Below are 9,880 nucleotides of genomic sequence, written 5' to 3'. Positions count from 1 at the left end.
GGGGGGGGGGGGGGGCACAGCAAGAAATGACACCAGGGGTGGTGGAAAGAGTGCCTGTCTGCGTTTAGTGCGCGCGCCCGAGTCAAAGTCCCTGGCAGGTGTTCTAGACCCTCTATCAGGACTTGAAGTACTGGGGACAGCGCCCCAGTGGCCAGCTGGATGGAAGGTACGTCCACACTAGTGTCAGGGAAGGAGCGCAAATAAGGGATGGGTGACCTAGTCGTGGCAGAGTGTGCAACGCGGCCACACAGTGGTGGGAAGGTGGAGCGAGGAATTCGCGGGGAGAGGGGGGCGGTGAGGGAGCTTGCTTTGCAGAGGCGGGGCAAAGACAGCTCTCCGGACTAGCCGGAGAATCCTTCCAGGCCTCCGCCTGGTGGCGCCCACAGATTTCTTGGCGAATGGCTCCCTCTGCCGACTAGCTAAGGAGGCCCCTGGAGACAAATCCCAGAAAGTTGGAATGAAGGAAAGGATTTTTTCTCCTTTTGAAGGTTGGCTAAGACATAAATCCATTTCTCTAACTGTCCACCTTCTTCCTTCTCAAAGAATTTCCCCGCGTGCGGACGACGCAGGCGGACACAAACCTCTAATTGCTGGAAAGTTCTTATATTAAGCTGCATTCTACCACGACCCCACACACCCCCCTCCACTACCCCTCCAAAAGAGGCTTGCGCTCCATGTCCATGCCAGACGATCCTCTCCTACTGGATTTCTTTCCTTACATTAATATGAACCCTTTCCTTTCGGAGATCTCTCAAATGCATATGCGTCTCCAGTCAGTAAAAGCATCTGCAAGTAGTCTGTACTCTAAATGATGCTTGAATGAATAAGCATATATCACCATCCTCCTAGGTCACACCTCTGGAAATACACAAGGGAAGACTGCGTTTGATTGATTGTTTGTTTATCAGGCATCATTGCCCCTTCCTCTGGTTAACAGCAGATCCATTTTTCTTTAGAGGCCAGTCTTGTCACCCTTCGCGCAATCTGAATGGGAAGGTCTATCAGAATGGACCAGCTTTTCTAGATCCGAGATTTGGGCACCTGACCTAAGCTAGTCCTAAGCTGGTCTAAAAAGACCTTCTCTGCCAGGAGTTTAAGCTTGGATCAGAGCCATAAATCTAGAGCTGATTGACCATATGACTGTGTTCTGAAGATTGGCCATTAGCTCATGCTACTTAATCCCCAAGCTACCTCACTATATGTTTTACGAACCTGGTTGTTCCACTGCCTCTGATTTTTTTAATCAACTGTATTGAGACATGATTTACATTCAATGCGTTGCACTCATATTACATATACAGTCTGATGAGTTTTCAGCAAATGTGTACATGCATGTAGCCACTACCACAATCAAGATGATGAATAATTCCACCGCTCCAGAAAGTTCCTTTGCACCCTGTTGAAGTGTTTCCCACACCAGGTCATCCCCGCCCAGTGAGCTGCTTTCTGTAACTACAGATTAAATTCGTCACCGCTAGAGTTTCTAGAATGGAATCACATAGTATGTATTTGTGTCTGGCTTCCTTCACTGAGCAGGTTTCTGAGATGCACTGACGTTGTTTGGATTAGCAGTTTGTTTCTTTTTATTGCTGAGCATCATTCCATTGTATGGGTATCCCACAGTTTGTGTCCCCATTCACCAAAGGTTGATAGACATTTGGGTTAAGTTTAGCTTCATCATGAAGAAAGCTGCTAGGAACATTGTTGCACAAGTCCCTTTGTGGACATATGATGTTATTTTTCTTCTTGCAAAGCACCGGAATTACCAATTTATACAGTAAGTGTATAATTATATAATAGTTTTCCAAAGTAAAGGTATCACCTTACGTTCGTACCAACAATGTTTGGGAGTTGCTCCACATCAGCAGTTGGTACTGCCAGTCTTTTTATTTTAGTGATTCTACTGGATATACAGTGGTATCTCATTATGGTTTTTTTAAATGTTTTATTTATTTTTGAAAGAGTCTGTGTGAGTACGGGGAGGGGTAGAGAGAAAGGGAGACAGCAGATCTGAAGCAGGTTCTGTGCAGTGCAGAGTCTGATGTGGGGCTTGAACCGACCAACCGTGAGATCATGACCTGAGCCCAAGTCAGACACTTAATCCACTGAGGTGCCCCTCTCATTATGGTTTTAATTGCAGATCCCTAATGATTAATGACAGTAACCATCAGAGGTATTGACCATCTTTTTGTGTGCTTGCATGTTATTTGTTCTTCAAGGCAGTGTCCAAATCTTTTGCACATTTTTAAGGAGGTCATTTGCATTCTTGTTATTGTGCTGTAGGAGTTCTTTATATATTTTGAATACCTTTGCCAGATACGTGTGTAGTACATATATCCTTCTGATCCATTTCTTGCCTTTTAATTTCTTGATGTTCTGTTTCAAACAACAGAAGTTTTTTTTTATTTATTTTGATGAAGTCAAATTTACTTTCTTATTTTATAATTGGGCTTTTTATGTTTTATCTAAGAAAATGATTACCCCCAAGGTCATTAACATTCTCTCCTATGGCTTCTTCCAGAAATTTAGTTTTAGTTGCTATATCTAGGTTTGTGATCCAGTTAGAGTAAATTTTTGTAGACAGCATGAAGTAAGCCCATTATTTTTCATGTAGGTATCCAGTTATTTTGGTACCATGTGTCAGAAGGTTGTCTTTTCCCAACTGAATAACCTTGGCACTTTCATGAAAATCAAATGGCCAAATGAGAGGGAGTCTATTCCTGGACTCACCACTCCTTTCACTTGATGTATATATTTCAATTCTATGTTAATATCATGCTGTCTTGATTACTAAAACTTTATAATAAGACTTCAACTTAGGTATAATAAATTTTCCAATTTTGTTCCTTTTCTTTTCCAAAATTTCTTTAACCCTTCAAGATTGTGTTTTTGAAACTTCATTATGAATTTCAGAATTAGCTTGCCAATGTTTTAAATTTTTATTTTATTTTATTTTGAGAGAGAGAGATAGCAGGGGAGAGGGAGAGAGACGATCCCAAGCATGCTCCATGCTTAGCACGGAGCCCAACCATGAGACCATGAGATCACGACCAGAGCTGAAATCAGGAGTCGGACGCCTAACTGAGTCACCCAGGCGCCCCACCTTGTCAATGATTTAACAATTCACTTTGGGGGCACCTCTGTGGCTCAGTTGGCTAAGTGTCCAACTTTGGCTCAGGTCATGATCTTGCAGTCTGTGAGTTTGTGAGTTCGAGCCCCGCGTCGGGTGCTGTGCTGACAGCTCAGAGCCTGGAGCCTGCTTCAGATTCCGAGTCTCCCTCTCTCTCTGTTCCTCCCACATTCACACTCTGTCTCTGTCTCTAAAAAATAAATGTTAAAAAATATATAAAATAAAAATAAATAAATAACAAAAATTCACTTTGGCATTTTGATTGCAAGTGCCTGGTTTATATTGATAACCTCAAGGAAAAGGGATACGTTAATAGTATTGAATCCTCCAATCTACAAACATGTTGTGTATCTCCATTCATTAACATAGGTCTTCTTTAATGTCTCTCAGAAATGTTTTTTTTTCCTTTTCAGCATACCAGTTTTTCATATATTTAAAATAAGTATCTGTAAGTTCCTTTTTATTTTTGATGCTATTATAAACTGAATTATTTCTCAATTTCAGTTTCTGATTGTTTGTTACTTGTACGGAGAAATAAAAATGGAATTTTGTGGGGTAGCCTCATATATTTTGCAGCCTGACTAAATTCATTTATTAGTTCTGGCAGTTTCGTAAAAGTTCTTCAGGATTTTCTGCCTATAAATAGAGTTTTGCTTCTTTTCTTTCCTTTTCTTGTCTTATTGCTCTGGATATGATACACAGGACAAGGCCGAATAAAAGTTGTAAAAATTAATATATTCACCTTTTCCCCATCTTAGAGCAAAACCAGTCTTTTACCAGTAAGTAGGATGTTAGCTGTAGATTTTAGGTATTTTATTAAGATGAAAAAGTGCCATGATTACAAGTTTTTTCACCATGAATGCCTGTTGAGTTTTCTCAAATATTTTTCTGCACCAACTGAAATGATTGCATAGTTTTTCTCCTTTATTTTGTTAATTGATTGAATTCAGATTCATTTGCATTCCTGCATTAAGGCCTACTTTGCCAGTGTGTATTATAGACTTCGTGTACTATTAGATTTGTTCAGCAGTGTCTATATTCAGGAGGAATATTGGCCTGTATCATTGTGTTCTCATGATCTCTTGGTCAGGCAGAAGGTTCATCAATTTTTTTAATCTATTTGAGGACTTTCCTCTCCACAAAGAAACCAGTGCCCTGAAGGTCTTCTGCATACATCATCACTCCAACGCCACCTGCCCACACTGGCATTCCAGTGCCCTCTTTCCTACCACAGTCACAGCTTGTCTGCAGCCTGGAAATTTCCCAGTGAGTCCCTGCACCCTCTGTAACTCCCTGTTGCCTGTGAACTGGAGGGTGTCTACTGGGACACTGCTTTCTCTCCAGGTGGCTCCTATGTGGTTCCTATGTGGCCCAGCAGATTCCCACAGAGCTACTGCTCTCTCCGCGTGTTCACACTACCAGTTACTAATCACCAGTGTTTTGCTGGCACTCCAGGGGGTTGCTTCTTGATGGCTCAGGGACTTCAGAGCAGCTCTAGCCCGAGCAAACCAAAGAACTTCCATGCTATCCACTATACTGGACTATACCTTCTCTAGGAAGGTCTGAACCCTTTCCAATTTCATACTTTCTTAACCACTTTCTTGGCCCTAGAATATCATGTATAATAGTCATACCATCAGTCATTTTTCATTAGAGTTAATAATCCTTTATATTAAAATGCCCGTTTAACCAACAGTGTGGCTTCTATCTCCTGAGTGGACCCAGACTAATATACTGCAATAAGTCAGACCTTTCTGGGGTCTCTACTGAAAGACCCCGGATGTTCAGTGAAGACGATTCACTCTTCACTCTGCTTATCAGCTGCACAAGGGCTTACAGTTTCCCGACTGGTATGTGCCTACTCTTACAGAGTCTTACCCTATTTATCATGGCTTATGATTCAGCAATACAAGGACTCTATGAAAATTTCTGGAAGTTTTTCCTCATAGAAATCTTTCTTCTTTGGTACACTGCCCTCCAAAATCCAGCCACCACAGCCTCTCAGCATTCCACCGTCTCTCCTGTGCTCCCCTGCACCGTGGTCCAGGAAATACCTCTAGTCAGAAAGATGGACTGATTCTGGGGTTCAGCACATATGCTTACCATTTCTCAGGCATCACAGTCCTCTTGGCCAAGGTCTGAAAAGAGTTTTTTTCACGTATCTTGTCCAATTTGTGGTTGTTCAAAGCCAGAGGGTAAGTCCAGTCTAGTTATTCTTTAATAGCCAGAAGAGAAGTTATTTTTCTGTATTTTCAAAGAATACTTAGAAAAAATTTCTCCACATGGTTTCTATGTTTTTATTCTTTTTCTTTGTTGTTACTTATTTTGCTTGAGTTGGATAGAACTGCATTTTGTTGCTTTCATCCAAAGACCTTGGAAAGATACATATGGAGTACCCAGAATGAACACATGAAGTATTTCATTCAGATAAAGTCTTGAACAACCTAGATTACAGTGAAATTTTTACTACCTCTGTTCTTAACACTATAGTAGTATTATTATAAGATTACTTGGGCTTTTAGTCGTGGTGGTGAATGTACTATTCTGTTAACAGAGAATTTATAATCTACTAAGAGTCCAATTAATCTTCATATTTTATATTAAGGCTGACTTTTAAAAATATTATTTATACAATTAGTAGGGACTTTCATAGTAATTTTACTATTGACTATTTAATATTCATTTAGTCCTTTGAAATTCCATTTTTCTATACACTGTCAATCTTTAAAATTTGAGATCTTGGTGGAATGAATGATTGTCCTAGTATATTAGCTAGCTAGCTCAAAATCATGTTATCTGAAATTTGATCAGCAAGCCATAATACGCTTTAACAAATAACTTGTTCAACATATGGAAGTAGGTAAAATTCAAAGACATATTCTAATAGCCAACTTATTCTCTGTTTCTATCTATTCTCATCCTGGAGTATGGACATTCAACCCTTTATAAATGCTACAACCCCACTATATTCAGCCTACTTTCTTCATCTGAGTCACAAGGACTTCATAGGATTTTTTTCCTGAGTACCTTATACATGCAGGTATATTCTCATCCCTTTAATTTATATATCTGGTAACAGTCCCAATGAAGGAAATCAAGTCAGCCTAGTAACCCTACCTCTTAGCAAACAAGATTACCTTCTTATACCCATAACTTCCCGTCTGTACTGCCCTCAATCCTGTCTTTAAATCTATGCTTGGTTAGTTATAGCAACAGACTAAAGTTCACAGAATTTACTTCCTTCCCGTCACCAAAGGAAAAAGAAAAAAGAGAGAGAGAGTACATTGCAGAGTGCTAATATATAAATATGACACAAAGTTCACATTTTTCACTTCATTCAATCCTAACAAGAGGAAGTTTAATTGCTGTTTCACAGAAAACGGGGGCTCAGAAAGATGGATTAATTTTCCCATGATCTCATAGGTAGTAAGAGACACAGGCAGGCAGAGGCAGGTCTGACTCTAAAGACCATGCTCCTTCAACTGCTTCACCTGCCTGAGCACTACATTTACCTATTCCAGTCTCCTGACTAGAGACATGGCTCTTTGAATTTCACCAGTGCGCTAGGTTTACTTACTTTTTCCTCCACAGACCTTAAAAACCTGCTTTGTAAGATTTGATTTTCCCCAGAGACTTTGCTCAGGAGCTTAGAAGCTCTTGGATATATACAGCTTCATCCTTTCGCAGTAGTATGAATACAGGCCAGATTGAAATAGGTTGTTTCTTTAATCATAAGACTCAGCCAAAGGATGGGGAGAATTAGCAAGGTGGAGTTCGGGTCCCTTGAGTGATCCCTCTGTCTCTCTCCTTTCAATCTCTTCCTCTTGACCTAGATTTCCTTTATACTTCCTTCGCAAGGATGACTCTTTCTACCTTTTTAAAAAGATTATTCTCTTCTAAAGGTATTGGTGGGAAGAAAGGAAGAGACAGGACAATGAACAAGAAAATTATATCTACAGCACTTGACCATGAATTAGAAGTTAGGAGCATTTTTCTGTCTCTCCTTAAGTAAGATATCTCCACAGATATGAAGGATCTTGTTATTCCTGAGGAGATGGGCAACATCCACCTGTGTATTCCCCTCAGCTTAATGTCTTTCAATTTTTTTTTTTTTGTTTATTGTTAACTTTACCTGTTATCTTTGAAAGATGGTTTTTTAGTATTACTGAGCTCTAAAGACCTATAAGATTGTCTAAATTAAAGGTCTATAACCTGGCTATTTGAGATACTTTTACATTGTGATAGGATTACCACAAGGTAAGGTTATTTAACACCTCCACCATGTCACATAATTACCATTGCTTTTTCATGGTGAGAACATTTAAGATTTGCTGTTTGTAACTATTTTTAGTATATAATACAGTATTGTTAACTATATTTACCATGCCATACATTAGTTTCCCAAAATTTATTCATATTATAACTGGAGGTATATTCCCTTTAATCACATATGCCCATTTCTTCTACCTCCCAGCCCCAGGCATCCACCATTCTACTGTCTGTTTCTACCCATTCACCTCAATTAGAATCCACATATAATTCATAACCTACAGTATTTGTCTTTCTCTGTCTGACTTATTTCCTTAGCATCATGCCCCCAAGGTCCGTCCAGATTGTGGCAATCACCAGGATTTCCTTCTTGTTTGTGACTAAAATAATATTCCATTTTACAGATATACCACATGTTCTCTATCTATTCATCTCTGAAAGGACACTGAGGCTGGTTCCATGTCTTTTTTTTTTTTTTTCATTTTTAAAATTTGATTTTTATTTTATTAGTTAAAAAATATTTTAATGTTTTATTCATTTCTGAAGGAGAGAGAGAGACAGAAAGAGACAGCATGAGCAGGGAAGGGTCAGAGAGAGAGGGAGACAGAATCTGAAGCAGGCTCCAGGCTCTGAGCTAACCGTTACCCCAGAGCCTGACGCGGGGCTCGAACCCAAGAATCGTGAGATCATGACCTGAGCCGAAGTGGGACGCTTAATCGACTGAGCCACCCAGGCGCCCCAAAATTTGCATTTTTAATAAAATACTTTTAATTGCAGTAAAAAACACAAAACTTGAAATTTACTATCTAATCATCTTAAGTGTGTACAGTTAATAGTAATAAGTACCTGCGTGGCTCAGTTGGTCCAGCGTCCCAAACTTTTGATTTTGACCCTGGTCATAATCCCACAGTTAATGAGATCAAGCCCTGTGTCAGATTCTGCTAAGAGCACAGAGCCTGCTTGGGATTCTGTCTCTTGATCGCTCTCTGCCCCTACCCTCCTCTCTCCCTCTCTCTCAAAAAATATTTTTAAAAACAAATGTACTTATAAATAAAGTACACACATATTGTCATGCAATCAACACCACAATCCAAACTTTTCATCTTGAAAAAAAATCTTTTCCTCTTACAGATATAAAACTCTATACTCATTAAGTGATTAATCCCTCTTCTCCACTTTTTCCCAATGCCTGTCAACTACCATTTTAATTTCTATCTCTGTAAGTTTGAGAACTCTAGGTAACTTATAAAAGCGGAGCCACACAGGATTTTGTCTTTTTATAATGGCTTTAATTCACTTAATATAATATCCTCAAGGTTCATCTATGTTGTACCATATGTCCGAATTTCTCTCTCTCAAGGCCAAATAATATTCTATTTTATGTGCATATCATATATTGCTTATCTGTTTATATAACAGACACTTGAGTTACCTCCATGTTTTATCTGCTGTGGATAATGCTAATATAAATACAAGTGTACAAGTAACTCTTTGAGTTAATCTTCTCTCAATTCTTTTGAGTATATATCCCAAAAGTGGAATTGCTAGATCATACAGTGATGTCATTTTTTTTTAAGAGTCCACCATACTCTGTTCCACAGTGGATATACCATTTTAAATTCTCAACTGCAGTGCACAAGGGTCCCAATTTCTTCACATCTTTGCTACCACTTATTATACTCTATTTTCTCTCAATAGTAGCCATCCTAATGGGTTTAAAATGGTATCTTATTGGGGTTTGATTCACATTACTAGAGATTTTTTAAATTTGGGTAATGCCCAGTGCAGAGCCAACCGCAGAGCTTGAACTCATGACCCTGAGATCAAGACCTGAGCTGAGATCAAGAGTCAGATGCTTAACCAACTGAGCTACCCAGGTGCCCCTTGACTTGCATTTCTATAGTGATTACTGATGTTGAGCATCTTCTCATGTGCTTATTGGTTATTTGTTTACCTTCTTCAGAGAAATGTCTATTCAAATTCTTTGTCATTTTAGAATTCGATTGTTTTGTACTGTTGTTGAGTTAGGTATTCTCCATATAATCTTCATATTAATCCCTTGTGAGGCTGGTTCCATACCTTGGGTAAGGCTGCAGTGAACATGGAGGGGGAGTGCAGATATGTCTTCAAGACCCTAATTTCACTTCCTCTGGATATATACCCAGAAGAGAGATTAATGGATCATATATTAGTTCTACTTTTAATCTTTTGAGGAAACTCATTACTGTTTTCATAGAGGCTGAACCAATTTACAGTCCCACCAACAGTGCACATGGGTTGCCTTTCCTCCATCTCTTCACCAACACTTGTTATCTCTTGTCTTATTATGATAACAGCCATTCTAACAGGTGTGAAGTGATAGTTCATAGTGGTTTTGAAATGCGTTTGCAGTTCCCTGATGATTAGTGATATGGAGCACCTTTCCATGGACCTGTTCCATATGCATGTCTTGTTTGAAAACAAATGCCTATTCAGGTCATC

The sequence above is a fragment of the Crocuta crocuta genome, unplaced genomic scaffold (genome assembly GCF_008692635.1).
Source record: "Crocuta crocuta isolate KB4526 unplaced genomic scaffold, BGI_CrCroc_1.0 scaffold64, whole genome shotgun sequence".
NCBI lineage: Eukaryota > Metazoa > Chordata > Mammalia > Carnivora > Hyaenidae > Crocuta > Crocuta crocuta.
Note: the sequence above shows the minus strand (reverse complement) of the source record.